Source organism: Lycium barbarum, chromosome 8 (genome assembly GCF_019175385.1).
Source record: "Lycium barbarum isolate Lr01 chromosome 8, ASM1917538v2, whole genome shotgun sequence".
In the NCBI taxonomy this organism is placed as follows: Eukaryota; Viridiplantae; Streptophyta; class Magnoliopsida; order Solanales; family Solanaceae; genus Lycium; species Lycium barbarum.
Window position 1 is genome coordinate 76395987 of NC_083344.1, and position 16065 is coordinate 76412051.

Consider the following 16065-nt stretch of genomic DNA (forward strand, 5'->3'; position numbering starts at 1 on the left):
TCTTGAAAAGACTTCCAGAACTTAGCTGTAAAATGTGCTCCTCTATCGGTGATAATAGACCATGGAATTCCATGGAGTCGCACAATTTCTTTGAGATACAACTTTGCATAATCTTCGGCTGAGTATGTAGTCTTGACTGGGAGAAAATGGGATGCTTTCGTCAATCTATCCACGATCACCCATATCGAATCATACTTGCCACGGGAATGAGGTAATCCCACGATAAAATCCATGTTGATCACTTCCCACTTCCAAGTAGGTATTTCTATGGCTTGCAACAAGCCTCCTGGCTTTTGATGTTCAACTTTTATTTGTTGACAATTTGGGCACTGTGCTACAAATTCTGCTATGTCCCTCTTCATGCCATCCCACCAATATACTAACTTGAGATCATGGTACATTTTGGTTGCACATTGGTGTATGGAATACCGAGAACAATGTGCTTCTTCTAGAATTCGATGGCGCAATTCTGCCACATTCGGCACGCATAGCCTGCCTCGGTATCTAAGAATTCCATCCATAGGGACTTCAAATGAATATTTCTCTTTTCCATAAGATGTGTCTCAATAACGACATAATTGAGGATCTTCATATTGTCGCTCTTTCACTTCCATGTCCAAGGACGAAATTGTGGGATCATTGATACTAATCCCCACATCACCCGAATCGATTCCACGTACTCCAAGATTAGCTAATTGGTGGAGCTCATGAACTATCTCTTTCTTTTCCGGAGCGACTTCACATAAACTGCCCATTGACCGGTGGCTAAGCGCATCAGCTACTACATTCGCTTTTCCGGGGTGGTACAAAATGTTCACATCATAATCTTTTAACAATTCTAACCACCACCTCTGCCACAGGTTCAACTCCTTTTGCTTGAAAATGTATTGGAGGCTCTTGTGATCCGTATATATATCAACATGCACACCATACAAATAATGCCTCCATATTGTTAGGGCATGAATAACCGTAGCCAATTCGAGATCATGAGTTGGATAATTATTCTCATGTTTCCGTAATTGTCTCGAAGCATATGCAATAACCTTACCATGCTGTATCAATACGCATCCCAATCCGACACCGGAAGCGTCACAATACACCACGTAGCCATCTGGCCCTTCTGGAAGTGTTAAGATCGGAGCTGAGGTCAATCTGCCTTTCAACTCCTGGAAGCTGCGCTCACAAGCATCGCTCCATTGAAAATTTGCTGACTTCTGGGTTAGCTTCGTCAATGGGGCCGAAATAGAAGAAAAGCCCTCTACGAATCTTCGATAATAACCTGCCAAACCCAGAAAACTACGAACTTCTGTAGGCGTCGTGGGCCTTAGCCAAGTCTTCACCGCTTCAATTTTCTGAGTGTTGACTCGAATGCCATCATTTGAAATAACATGGACCAGAAATGTCACAGAATTTAGCCAAAACTCGCACTTTGAAAGCTTCGCATACAATTCTCGGGCTCGGAGAATGCCAAGAACAATTCGCAAGTGATCTGCATGTTCTGATTCTGTATGAGAATACACCATAATATCATCGATAAACACTATCATGAATAAATCCAAGAGTGGCCTGAATACATTGTTCATCAGGTTCATAAACACGGCCGGAGCGTTAGTCAACACAAACGACATCACTCGGAACTCATAGTGGCCATATCTCATTCGGAAAGCTGTTTTAGGAATATCAGCTTCCCTGACTCTCACTTTATGATAACCCGACCTCAGATCTACTTTTGAAAACCACTTAGCACCTTGCAACTGGTCGAATAAGTCATCAATCCTTGGAAGAGGATATTTGTTCTTTATTGTCACTTTGTTCAATTGCCTATAGTTGATGCATATTCGCAAGGACCCGTCTTTCTTTCTTACAAACAAGACCGGCACTCCCCACGGTGATGAACTGGGTCTAATAAACCCCTTCTCGAGCAGGTTCTTCAACTGTGCATTTAGCTCCTCTAATTCTTCCAGGGCCATTCGATAAGGAGGAATAGAAATGGGCTTGGTGTCCGGCAACACATCAATGGCGAAGTCAATCTCTCTTTCTGGTGGAAGACCTGGAAGCTCGTCTGGAAGCACATCTGGGAATTCATTCACTACCGGAACTGACTGGAAAGTTGGCGACTTTGCCTCGGTATCATGAACCCGAACTAGATGATAAATATAACCCTTGGCTATCATCTTCCTCGCTTTAAAGTAGGAAAGAAACCTACCCTTCGGAGATGCTGCATTACTCTTCCATTCAAGCACGGGCTCTCCCGGAAATTGGAATAGAACCACTTTCGTGCGGCAATCAACATTTGCATAACACGAGGCCAACCAATCCATACCCATAATTACATCGAAATCTATCATTTTCAGCTCAATCAAATCAGCTTTGGTCTGACGATCACATATCAGGATGACATAATTTTTGTACACTTGCCTTGCTATCACGGGATCACCAATCGGAGTGAGTACCTCAAAGGGTCTAATTGACTCGGGTTGCACCCCAATACAACCAGCAATATATGGAGTAATATAAGAGAATGTAGAACCCGGATCTATCAATGCATACACATCACGGGAGAATATAGACAATAGACCTGTAACTATATCTGGAGAGGACTCGAGATCCTGTCGTCCGGCTAAAGCATATACGCGGGGCTGAATGGCACCTGAAGTAGATGCTGCCCCTCGGCCTCTCCCTCGGCCTACTGTCATCTGGGAAGTCTGCCCTACCGGGCGTACTGATGAAGAACCAGCTGCTGAACCTGTAGGCTGAGCTCCAACTATGCCACTCATCGACGGGCAATCTCTCATCATATACCCCACCTGACCACAAGTATAACAGGCATCTGAACCCTGACGACACTGTCCGGCATGTAATCTGCCGCATTGATTGCATCGCGGCACTAGGGGTCTCCTCTGACTATAATCTTCCTTGAACTGGGAATCTGAAGCCCTCGAACTCTGGCCCTGTCCTAAACAGAAGGAGCGATCGAATCTCCTACCTGCGAATCGAGGAGTTACGCTCGTCACTGACTGGCCTGAGTACCCATAATATGTCTGCCTTGATCCCCCTCTGTGATCACTGCTAGCTCCCATGGATCTGGCCCTCTTGCCTTGCCTTCTATCAATATCACGGTCGCCTCTTTGTTGTTCTTATCGCCCCTTCAAATTCTAAGCATGGGCCTGTATTCAGGAAATATCCATCCCATCTTGCAAGGAAGCCGTCAAACAATCTCTAAACAAATGTGGCCCTAGGCCACTTACAAATATATGCACCCGGTCTCCCATGTCGGCCACCATAGCCGGGGCATACCTTGCCAAGGAATTAAATTGCATGCTATACTCCCGGGCACTCATATTTCCTTGCCTCCGATTTAGAAACCTGTCCGCTCTAGCTCGACGGACCTCGGGTGGCAGGTAGTGACGAATAAAGGCATCTACGAACTCTTGCCAAACCGGAAGAAAGCGCATTCTCTCCTCATGATAATACCCAGTTGTTGTGCCATAACACCGCCACATCCCGGAGTCTATAAGATGCCAACTCCACGGATTCGGTTTCGGAGGCATGGACAATCTTCAATGTTCTCAACATTTCATCAATGAAACCTTGCGGGTCTTCCTCCGGCTTTGACCCGAAGAACTCCGGAGGATTTAAGCTCATAAAATCACGGGCTTTGGTACTTGCTGCCCGAGCGCTTGAACCCACATTCCGTCGTTGCGCTTGTGCGGCAACCAGTTGCGTCAATAACTGGATGGCCTCGGTCAATTGTTGACCCGAAGCAACTGGTGGAGGAATTGGAGCTAGGGCCCCTCCTTGCTCTTCCACATTAGGAGGGGTAGAAGAGGTATTAGACAGGGCCTCATTATGCGATTCGCCTTCTTCTATGTTCATCGGAGGCTCTCTTTCTACCCGCCTCTTTGTCGTAGCCTTGCCTTTCTGGGCGGCTGTAGCCTTTCCCTTTGGCGGCATTCTGAAATAATAACACACTATTAGGGAGGATAAAATCTTAAACATGGCTCTATCGCATGATCTCATGAGAAGATGGATGGTCATTTTTTCCTAAATGCCCTATAGCCACTTGTTTATTGATGTGGCGCGCTACACACCATAAACAAGACTCTACTAGACACGGCTCGTAGACACTTCCTAGGACTGAACCGCTCTGATACCACTTTTTTCACGACCCGGCTAGGAGTCGTGACAGGTACCTGGGGCTAGCCACCGAGCACCACTCGTGCTACTACTTATCTTGCTCATTTAATGGTCTTTTGCCAGTTTTATACTCAAATTGTAGGAAAATCATATTTTATATGGAAACATAATTACTCTTTAAATACATTTGCCTCATCAAAACAATATATACATATAATAGCATCTCGTGAGACCATCTAACCCACACTGCGTATCTACGAGCCTCTACTGGAGTGCTGAATATAGGGACGGGACAAGACCCCGTCGTGCCCAAAAATACATATACATGGCTATATATATATGTACACAAAAGAATAATCATAAACACCTCTGGGACAATGAAGGGCTTCCAGTCAGCTGACAGCTACTACGGATCTGGATCGAGCTCTCCTCTCTATCTACCTGTGGGCATGAACACAGCGTCCAAAGAAAACGAACGTCAGTACGAATATTGTACTGAGTATGAGAGGCATAAACAACGAAATAAGACAATGGTGTAAAGAAGATACTCATATGGAACATCAGAATCTAACTGTCAAGTATAAGAAAACAAGTCATGCTGTCTTACTCATGCTCATCCCCATATCATATATGCATAATGTATAAACTGCCCGTCCATATCGGATCGGTGTGATAACATGAGCCTGCATCCAGGCCTCCCGCGTTCGGGGTAACATCTCATGCCGCCCACTAGTGGTGTCTGGCCATGGTGTATCGCATAGCTGCCCGCCTTGGCGGTGATTGCCCGGCCAAATAGGCGCGGTGTAATAGAAATATCATCACAATATGCTTAACTTATCATAATACATGCATAAGGCTCAAGATCAACCATATTTTATCGGGGTGACGTAAGGTCGTGATCCCCCGATTGCATTATGGAGCAATCATTGACATTCTGCCTCACCTTGAAGGGATTATCATATAAGGTGAGTGTAAGCAATAAATAACATCATTAGGATCATTAAACTTTAACTCATTACCTTGTGTAGCTAATTATGGACATAGGCTCATATCTTTCGGGACTTAAGAAGTTTATGGATAAGAAAGAAAGTACACCACAGGATTCATGCCATTAGAAAGAAAGGACTAGCCTCACATACCTTTGACGTTTAACCAAGCTATCGTTCGCTTGTTCTCCTTGGATATCCCGTCTCTACCTTCAAGAGGGAATTCGTACCAACGTTAGTTAATCGACTATAAAAACGTGCTACCATTTCTAAAGGAAATTGGGCAGCACTTCCCTTATTTATACTACTTTTCCCGTGTTCTATGTCAACTCCCAAACGCTCACAACAATATTCACAATATTGCAATCAACAATCATCGTTTATATACATTGACCACAATCCATCATTCCTTTTCAATTTCTCCACATTCATAGTTATAGCTTATTATCGCGTTTTCTCATGTATAATACTTATTTCATGGTCTAAGCGTCATTTATAATGTATTCATGATTTCAACACATCAACATTCATGATTCCATTCAACTACCATTCAACCATGGCACTATTCACTCATTTATGACTCATTTTGTTATACTTTTATACAATTCGGGTATCTTAACCTTTCAACACCTTAAACAACATGAGATGGTCATGAAACTTACCTTGGATGATGGTTGAACAAGTCTTGAGTGGAGTTCCTCCTCGAGCACCCAAACCCTACTTCACTTTTTTTGGGTTTTCTTGAGAAAGATAAACTTTAGTGTGATTCTTACACTTGATTTCGTGGGTTTCATGTAGTTGATCACTAATTTCCTTTGGTTTTCTTGTGATGAAGAGTAGAGAGTATTCTAGAGGCTTCTTGAGAGAAATATCGTGGAATGAAATGAATTGAATGAGCTTAGGTGTCTTTTTAATAACTTCAAATCTAATCCGGAATGAACAGTGACTGAGGTGTACAGTGGTCGTAAACCCACTTTACTGTATTCTGGTTTACGGTCCGTCCTTCGCGACCATATTTAAACATAACAGAACCTGAAAGCTTTGCTAGAGTTATGGTGGTTTACGGTCATAGTTTACGGGCCGTTTTTCGATTTACGGTCCGTATTCTGGGTCGTATTTAACCATTTAGACATTTGGCAGAAAATTGAAATTTTTTGAAGGTTGGAGGACAATAGCAGTTTACGGTCCATAAATCACTTTACGGGCCGTATTCCACTTTACGACCAACTGGGTCAAAGTGCAAACCTGCAACTTTTCACTGTACGCTCACGGGAAAATTTTCGAGGTGTAACACTGTTGCATCCCAATAATTTAATCTATGCTTGAGGGTGTGGTTGTTAGTAGGAATTGTTTGATGCCTAGGCCATTGCACTCCATGGACCTGCCCTTGTTAATCTCTTATAGAAAGTGGGATTTTGTGAAAAGATGAATGTCTTTAAGTATTTCCTTTTGTTCAAATTTATGAGTATGAAAGCTATGCTGAATTTAGTTAAAACGTAGGCTAATGAGTTCTCTTTCTATGGTATATGTGCCCTTGTCTGATTCTATTTCACTGAGGTTTTGTTTTATTATTCTAATTTGAAGTGCTCCTAGTCCTCACCCCCTAAGTTCTTGTTTTTTTGTCTCTGATAACTAATGGACTAAGGGCAGGGTAATCATGGTCCTAGTATAGCTTAGTTGTTGATTAATCCCTAGGAATTTTGTGGATCAGTCCTATTTTCTTTTGAAATTAACCTGTGCTAAACTTAATCCATGTGGGTTGGTCATCAGTGGTGTTGTTAAGGTTCTTTCTCAGTTTGGTATCATATGATCAAAATTAAGACTGGGAATGCCTAGCATAGGTGTGCCATGCTTTCTTCCCTCTCTCAAACCTACATTTCTATGTGCTTGCTCCCCTTTTCTTTTGACTTTTGCCCTAATATGATGAGATTTAGGCATGCTTTCCTCCTGAACTTTTTTTGACCCTGATAAGTGAACTTTGGGAATCCATTTCATGCAAAACTATAACTGAGGCTTGGCTGGGTGTGTCTTCGTGATTGACAAGTTCCTTTGTCCCCTCTGTCTGCTTAATAACTGCTGCTTCTCCTGAATCACTCACTGAAGACTTGCTTAATGTGTGTAAGTTCATTTATGACTTATTAAGGTTCTTTTGAAATGGTCTAGGATATTTTACTTAAAAAATGTGATATTCTCCATAATAATTTGCCTCACCTAGACATAATGTAAAAGAGAAAACTGAGGAAGAAAAGTCAAACCTGGTTTGTTTCTCCTTGAAGCTTATGCTCAGTACTGAGGAATTTTAGCAGAATTGGTTTAAGTTTTGGCATTTGATCTTTTATTTTCTTATATTTGAATGAACAAGTAGTGAAAAAGGGTAAATGAGCTTTAAAATGGAATGACCTTTGCTTATATGTTCAGTGGCCATTTAGGATAGGTAATTGTCTCTAAAAGGATCCAGTTGGGTGTGTATGGGGTTTGGCCTACTGCTCTGGTGAGATCATGCTTGCTTCCCTCCCCCTGCCCCAGTCTTGCTTGAATGTAACTTAGTACCCTGAAAATATGAGAACAACCTAGAATTAAATGGGGGGAGGGTATTATGTGTCATTTTAATTGATGTCTTTTTGCTTGTGATCACATTAGTTGTTGTTGTGAGTTCAGGAAACTAGTTTGTGCCTTAGACTGTTTTTATGATCCATCCTTTCCCTCTCTTATGTGCCCTCTACTTAATTTGCATGCACAACATGACGAGGGTGTTTAACTTAAGATGTGTGATTAAGCTTGAAAGTTACAAAACATAGTCTTCTCCTTATTTCTCTAAGATGCTAGCCCTGTTAGTAAACCCTGTAAAAGAAGTGGCTTTTTAAAAAAAAAAAAAAGGCTCCCTGGGTTGATACATCCTCCTGTGATGCTTGAATCCTTTAAACCCATCTATAGATTGACCTTAAAATTATGAGACTGTTTTACTCTAAGAATTCCTTTTAGACAAACTTGTTGATAAGATAAATAGACTCTTAGTGCCATGGGCCTAGCATAGGCTGTAAGCTCTCCCCTTTTCTGTAAAACTTTTAAGTCTGGCTCTATGGTTTAATCCCCAGCTTACATTGTGCTATGAGGTTTTGTGTCCCCTTCCCTTTTACATTTGTTTGGCATCACTGTTGTAACAGACTATTCAACTAGGCTGAGGTTTTCTAAGGGTTTATCTTGTTTGGAATTTGGTGAAGCTATCATTGAGGTGTCTCTGTGTACCCTTTAGGCCGGAAAGCCATTTGACCTTAGTAAAAGGGTGCGACAGTTTTTTTTTCTTCTCTCTTTTGGAACAAGACTATGTGTTTGAATAGTGCTCTTGCCTCCAATTTGTTTGTTTTCAGTTTAAGGCTTCTCCTTGTGTTACATGGACTTACCTTTCTTCAAAACTGGGAGTGCCTGCTTGCCTTGTCTGACCTTTGTTTACTTTCCTTTTGTCTCCTAAAATTATCCTGTAGTCTCTATGCCTTGCCTAATATTAAATGATCTCCCATCTATGTAATTTGATCCTGATAAATAAAAAAGGGTGTCTTCTCTGCTGAATCCTGTTGCATTAGAAACAAGAGTCTCCCCCCCCCCCCTCCCCCCCCCCCCCCCCCCACAAGCTTGCTTTTGGTTCAATTAGGGAGTGTTAAGGCCTAACTAGTGTGATTTTGCCCACTTTATAATTACAAATGAGTGTGCTAGGTGCTTGTGTTTTGAATTTGGTATCAACAACTTTCTAAAAACCTGAACCTAGTCTATCTGGATTAGTTAGCTTGACACTGATTAATGTGGCCTTCTGAGAACTTTTACCCTTTCCTCCCTTTTTAGCATTTATCACCAACCTTAGTTACCAGGAGCTTGTAGACCTGGACCAAATGAGTTTGTTTACGGAGAAAGATGTGATAGGATTGAATGCATGTGCAAGCCTGTCTAAAGTCGCTGGTGCTGTCACTGGATGATCAGGGTGAGTATACTTAGGATGGGGGAAAGGGTTTTAGAAGAGGAAAAGGTGACCCTGGGCATGAGCTGGAAGTAATGACCAGTGGAGCCCAGGATCCCTTTTTGCTGAAATGAGAGTCAGGAAAGGAGATAGGGAGGTGATGATCCCACCCTATCTTGTTTCCCTTTCAGGGGCCTGTTCCATTTTTGATCTCTCCCTCATGATCTTAGGACTCACAGAGACTTCAGGTAGGGAGAGTGGTTTGGTTATGCTTTAAGGGAAAGGAAAAATGACCTAGGAGGGGGGGGGGGTCTTGAACTGTTCAGGCTGGTTGTTGTGTGATCCTTTTCACTCCCTTTCTGGCTTAAAAACCCTTTGTGTCTGCAGGGTCTAGGGGCTCCTGGTGCATGTCTCCCTTGATTGAATCTGTTTAAGTGTTATATCCCAACCTGTCCATTGTTTGTGCATGTTATTCTATGACTGCATTTCATTTTGTCCCTTCCCTTTCCCCTGTTTTAACATTGAGTTAAGACCAGGCTATTACAAGTCAGTAGCCTGTGCTCAGCATTGTCTTGCTGCTCCTGTGGCATAGTGACACTGATTTTCTTCCAAAAGAACCTCCTGCTTCACATTTAATTAGCAAGTTTTTTTTTATCACATGGTGATCCTATTTGGCTGCTGGGTTTAGTGTGCATGATGTCACCCCCCACCCCCCCAGCCTTTTATTTGTCCTAGACCTACTTATTTCGCTAGTGGCTTGGCCCCTGCCCCTCTTCATGACCAATTGTCAAGAGTAGTCTCTCACACCATCTAGTGCCATTGGTTTTCCGTTTGCTATCATGATTCTTTTTGCTTTGCTGATTGTCTATTTCTTCTCCCTTCTGTTTGTAAGTTTGATTATGAGTGATTGTTTCCTTTTTCCTATTCTATTCAACATTGCTCTTTATGTGGGATCATGTACACCTTCCTTCACTCCAAATACCTGTTAGGCAGTGCCAGCTTAAGTCCAATTCTGTTTAGATCAATTATTTAATTGCTATTTGTAAGGTGCTTACATGAGTATATTTGTGATATTGGATGCCATCTGAGCTAAACTGTTTATTCCTTGAAGCCAATGCAAGTTTGATTTGTTATATCTCCCTTCTGGGAACTGCTTCTCTCATACCTCTGCATTCCTGTTACAAATTGTTGGCTGCTTGTTCTGTTCTCCTTTTTTAGTTGTAGTTGATCTGCTCAAATAGTATGCTATGATGTCGGATTTTTCTTTCCTTTTGAGGACTGTTTCCATAACTGCTCATGTTAGTTGTTAGTAGACTATTTTGTGCCCATGTTTGCTTGAGTCTATACTCTTTTTGTCCACTATAATGAGGTCCCAATAAATCCAAGCCAAGCGTGGTAATTCGGGGTTGTCTTAATCTCCCGGTGTTAGCCATGCCTGGGGTTTTCTGAAACTCCTTGGAACTTGCGTGACATCGGATATACGGGATCCAGACCGAGTCCCCATGCCATGCCTAAGTCTAGGTTAACTTGATCCTAGTTTAGAGTAGGGAAAAGGGGCAAGTATAGGACAAATGTAGATTGCCTTATACATGTATATGTGTGTGTATTATGTATCCTTTAGTGTCTGTGTGTGTGTTCAATTTTTTCATTTATCTTCGTGATATGTTCAGCGATTATAAACTAACCGGTGTTTTTTGTTTTCATCCCCCTCCTCTCCTCCTATTACACGACTGCTCGGGTCAAAAACACACGAAACCACCCTCTTGGGCCTAAGGCCCAAGCAGGAATAATATTTCCAAAATAGAGTCCGGGAAGACAAAAGAAGATAGTGAGATGCGCAGCAGGCCCAGTCATGGGTGAAAATGACAAAACTAGGGGCTTGGTACGCCCCCAGCCTAACCCAATCTCTTTACATTTTTTGCAACTTATTTTAACTGAATGTATTCATAAGGATGTGTATATAAACTCGTATTATAGTGGAATACTTATGGTTGAAATTAGACGTCATAGGACAACGGTTCTTATGTCGTTTAGTCGACTTTCAGCCCCCACGCGCGTCTTTTCTCAAAAAATTCACAGACTTGGCATAATGTTTTATATAACTAAATGAAAATCAGTATTTTTGCAAACTGTTTTTCTTCAAAACCTACAAACTGAAATTTTTAGAAACAAATGGATCGTTGCATTTCATCACTGAAAAATCGATCAAATATTGTACTCAAATCAGTTCTTTGTTCACAACCAAAGGAACTTTTGTCTTGGCTTTTTATATGGGCCCAATGCCCAAATAACTTACTTTTTTACCTGAAAATTAATAGTGGGTAAATTTTGATCAGAATCAACTCGGTTTTAATCCAAACGAACTCAGGTGCTCTATTTTTTAGGGAAACCGCAAAGATCTATGCTCTTAAAATATATGAAGAAAGACCTCTAAAAATTGATGTTGTTTTGGCCTATATCAGGCTCAAATAAACGAGTATTTACAGAAAAGATGTACTCATTTTGTATAAAAAAATATCTTCACAAACGTATGAAACTAATTCGTAATGCATAATTCCGGATAAGGCTGAACGTACCAATACAAATCGACTCCAGCAAAGTGTATGAGTATAAGGGCTTAACTTATAATAACAAAAAAACTACTTCTACATCCTCTTTTCTAAAAAAAAACATGTACTCCTGATAAAAGGGGATTGTTTCTATACGGATATTATAAATCCGGAACTATGATACCCAATATATAAAGGGAATATATTCGATTTTCCTCGAAAAAAAATGATGATATGCATGGCAGTTCTTTTTTTTTTTTTTTAGGGAGAGTAAACACAAAATAAGCAGTTTAGATAGATACCCATACACTAGAATTCCAAGGTTAACCGTATAGTACGGATCCTTAATATTGGGGTGCCTAACACCTTCCCAAGGGAATCACCAGAAACCTTACCTAGAACTCTAGATTACGAAGGTTTTTTCATGGCGTTTGAATAAACCCTTCAAAACTGGTTTTTCTAATTTCCTAAAAATTAGGTGGCGACTCTTTTTTCAAAACAAGTCCGAAAGAGCGTCAGCGAGTTCGTAGTAACCTTCTCGCGCCCTAAAGCCGTGCGAAAAAGTGAACCGTTACACCCATATCATGGCACCAGTACCCGATACAAATGCTCATCACCTCACGAATATCGAGACCCTCTTAATTACCCCATTACTACCTCTTTATTAGTCCATTTTAAACCAACCACAACGCTTCAAATAAGGTCAAGAAAGGTCTCAACTTGCCTAATTTGGAGTCCGATGATCACAATGAAGCCTTGCCCTTTTATAGAGCCTCCGAACGATCACAATCTGTTCAAATACATAATCTATGTTAGAACACGAGTCTGTAGACACCTATACTACTATATAATAGTTTTGGACCCAAAGAGTCACCAAAAATAGGATTTCGAGCCCCGAAGGGTAAAACTCGAAATACGACACATCAACCAAATCTAACATCAATGCGGTACTCAGATAAAGGAAATCACCGATTTCATCCTGGGATTCATAAACCCTAAAGTCCCCATCCTAAATCATGATTTCTATCATGGTGTTCCCTAATAATTGATGATATAATGGTACAAGAAGGATTAGAAACTTACCCACTTGAAGAACCTTGCAAAATCCCACAAGAACCTTGTGAAAGAAATATCTAATCTCGAAATGGGGGAATAAATATATAACTGTCCAGTGATCCTCGTAGAAGTGGACGTTTCTTCACACCAACAGGCCCAGTTCCGCGCTCATTTCCTTGCTGGTGCGAGGCCCCCTTAAGTGGTCCAGGTCCGAAGATACGGACCATTTCACGCAAGGGCAGTCTCGCTCCTACGGCCCATTCCATCCAGAAGCGGGCTCAGCCTCCGACCTGTGGCCTACCTTGCTCAGGTGCGACCCCAAGCTCATAGAAGGGAGACGCCAGAAACCAGCAAAAACCAAACCATGTTCAAACGTCGATCCCAACACCCGCAACTCATCCGGAACCTCCTGAACATCAGCCAAATATGCAAATAAGTCCTAAAACTTGTAAAGAACTTACTCTCGCACGCGAATCACTCACACGGGGTCATCTTGACCCGATATTGACCGTGGTCAACTCCAAACCACTCCAAAAGTTAAATTTCAACCAAAACCCCAATATACCCCTGAGTCTCTCTAGAACCAAACCAACTACTCAACTAATTCATAACGACATCCGGGCCTAATGGAATCAATGAAATTTCCAAAAAGACTCATTTACCCTCGATGTTGACTTTGGTCAACCCATCCCTAAAGGATTTCCAAAAACTCCTTTTTCTTATTCAAAAGTCTGCAATATGCATAGGGAATTGCACCACCCATCCCGCAAGTCAAACATACCATAACAAAGCTAGGGAATGGGTCATTTATGGTAAAGTAGGCAAAATTACCAAAATGACCTAACGGCTCGTTACATCATCCACCACATAAACACATGTTCGTACTCGAACATAAAATAGAAAGGAAATATCTGAATTGTGGAAAAGCTGGGGATATCTACTCCGCATGTCCGACTCAGTCTCCCAAGTAGTCTCCTCGGCCAGACGATGCCTCCATTGGACCTTTACCGAAGTAATCTCATTGGACCTCAACTTCTGGATTTTCTATCTAGAATAGCAACTGGCTCTTTCTCAAAAGTCAAGTTTTAATCGAGCAACATTGAATCCTACTGAATCACATGTGAACTATCCAAATGATATTTCTTGAACATAGAAATGTGAAACACGGGATGAACACTCAAAAAACCAAGAGGCAATGCCAACTCATAGCTAGGCTACCTCGCCAATACGCTGAACAATCTCAAAAGGACCAATATATCTAGAGGCTCAACTTACCGTTCTTTCCGAACCTCATCACACCCTTCATGGTGAAACCTTCAACGGGACCCACTCAACAATCATGAACTCCAAGTCACGAACCTTCCGATCCACATAACTCTTTTTCCTACTCTGAGCTGTGAGAAGTCTCTCCTGAATCAACTTTACTTGTCCAAAGAATCTTGCAACAAGTCTGTACCCTAAGGCCTAACCCCAAATGCATGAAACCAACCAACTGGAGAACGACACCTCCTGCCATATAATGTCTCGAACGGTGTGATTTCAATGCTCAAATGGTAACTAATGTTGTAAGAAAACTCCAACAAAGGCAAGAACTGATCCTAATGACCACCAAAATCAATCAGATAGGCCTGTAACATATCCTCAAGGACCTGAATAGTACGCTCAGACTGACCATCAGTCTCAGGGTGAAATGTTGTGCTAAGCTTCACCCGAGTACCCAACTCCTTCTACAAGGACTGCCAAAAGTGAGTTGTAAACTAAGTGTTCGATCCAAAAGGATAGAAATGGGCACCCTATGCAAATGAACTATCTCTCTGATGTAGATTCGAGCCAAATTCCCTGAATTGTAAGTAGTTTGAACAGGTACAAAATAAGCCGACTTAGTCAAACGGTCCACAATGACCCAAATAACACAAAATTTCCACAAAGTTCATTGCAAACCGACCACGAAGTCCACACAATCTGCTCCTATTTAAACTCATGTATAGGCATCCTTTGAGTAATTCCACCCAGCTTTTGGTGCTTATATTTCACTTGTTGACAATTCAAACACCAAGAAAGAAATCCTGCGATGTCCCTCTTCATACTTCACCACCAATAATGTTGTTTCATATCTCGATACATCTTTGTAGCTCCCGGATGAATAGAGTAACTCAAGCTATGAGCCTCTTTCATGATAAATCTAGTCAAATCTCCCACCTGGGAACACATATGCGACCCTTGATCCTCAAAACTCCCTCATCATCAAGAATCTCCTCCCTCGCCTTTCCCTTCAACACCTTGTCTCGAATCTTACTCAACTTTGCATCATCAATCTGTTGGGCTCTAATCTGCTCCAATAAAGAAGACCGTGCCTCCACACAAGCTAGAACCTTGCCTGATTCTGAAATATCAAGTCTCACCATACTATTTGCCAAAGACAGAACATCCATAGCCAAAGGTCGCTCCCCTACCTATAACGATGGTAGGCTGCCCATACTCACTGCCTGTCAACTCAAGGCATCCGCCACTACATTGGCCTTGCGGGATGATAAATAATAGTCATATCATAATCCTTGAGTATCCCTAACCACCTCTGTTGCCTGAAATTGAGATCCCTCTGGTTTAAAGTGTGTTAAAGACTCCGATGATCAGTAAATACCTCACAATTCACACCATATAGATAATGCCTCCAAATCTTCAATGCGAATACTACTGCCTCCAACTCACAATCATGAGTAGGGTAGTTCTTCTCATGCACCTTCAACTACCTCGAAGCATAGGCCATAACGTTCCTTTTTTGCATCAACACGCACCCAAGTCCGATTCGTGAAGCGTCACAATATACAACAAAGCCCTCTCCCTCCATGAGAAGAGTCAAAATTGGGGTTGTAGTCAACAATGTCTTGAGCTTTTGAATGCTTGTCTCACACTCGTTTGACCACTGAAAGGGTACATTCTTTTGAGTTAACCTAGTGAAAGGGAATGCAATAGATCAAAACCCCTCTATAGAACTCTTATAGTAACTAGCGAGGCTAACAAAAGTCAGAATCTCGGTAACTGATGTAGGCCTAACCCAATCACGAACAACATCAATCTTTTTAGGATCTACCATAATCCCATCCTTGGTCATAACACGTCCTAAAATTTCCACTGAGTTGATCAAAAACTCACATTTCGAAAACTTGGCATATAACTGCTTCTCCTTTAGAATCCCAAGTATGATCCTTAAATGATGTTTGTGCTCTCCTTTACTACGAGAGTAAATTAGGGTGTCATCGATGAAGACAATCACAAAAGAATCCAAGTACAGTATGAACACGCCCTTCATCAAGTCCATAAATGTTGTTGGGGGCATTGGTCAGCCCAAAAGATATAACTAGAAACTCATAATGGCTATAACGGGTCC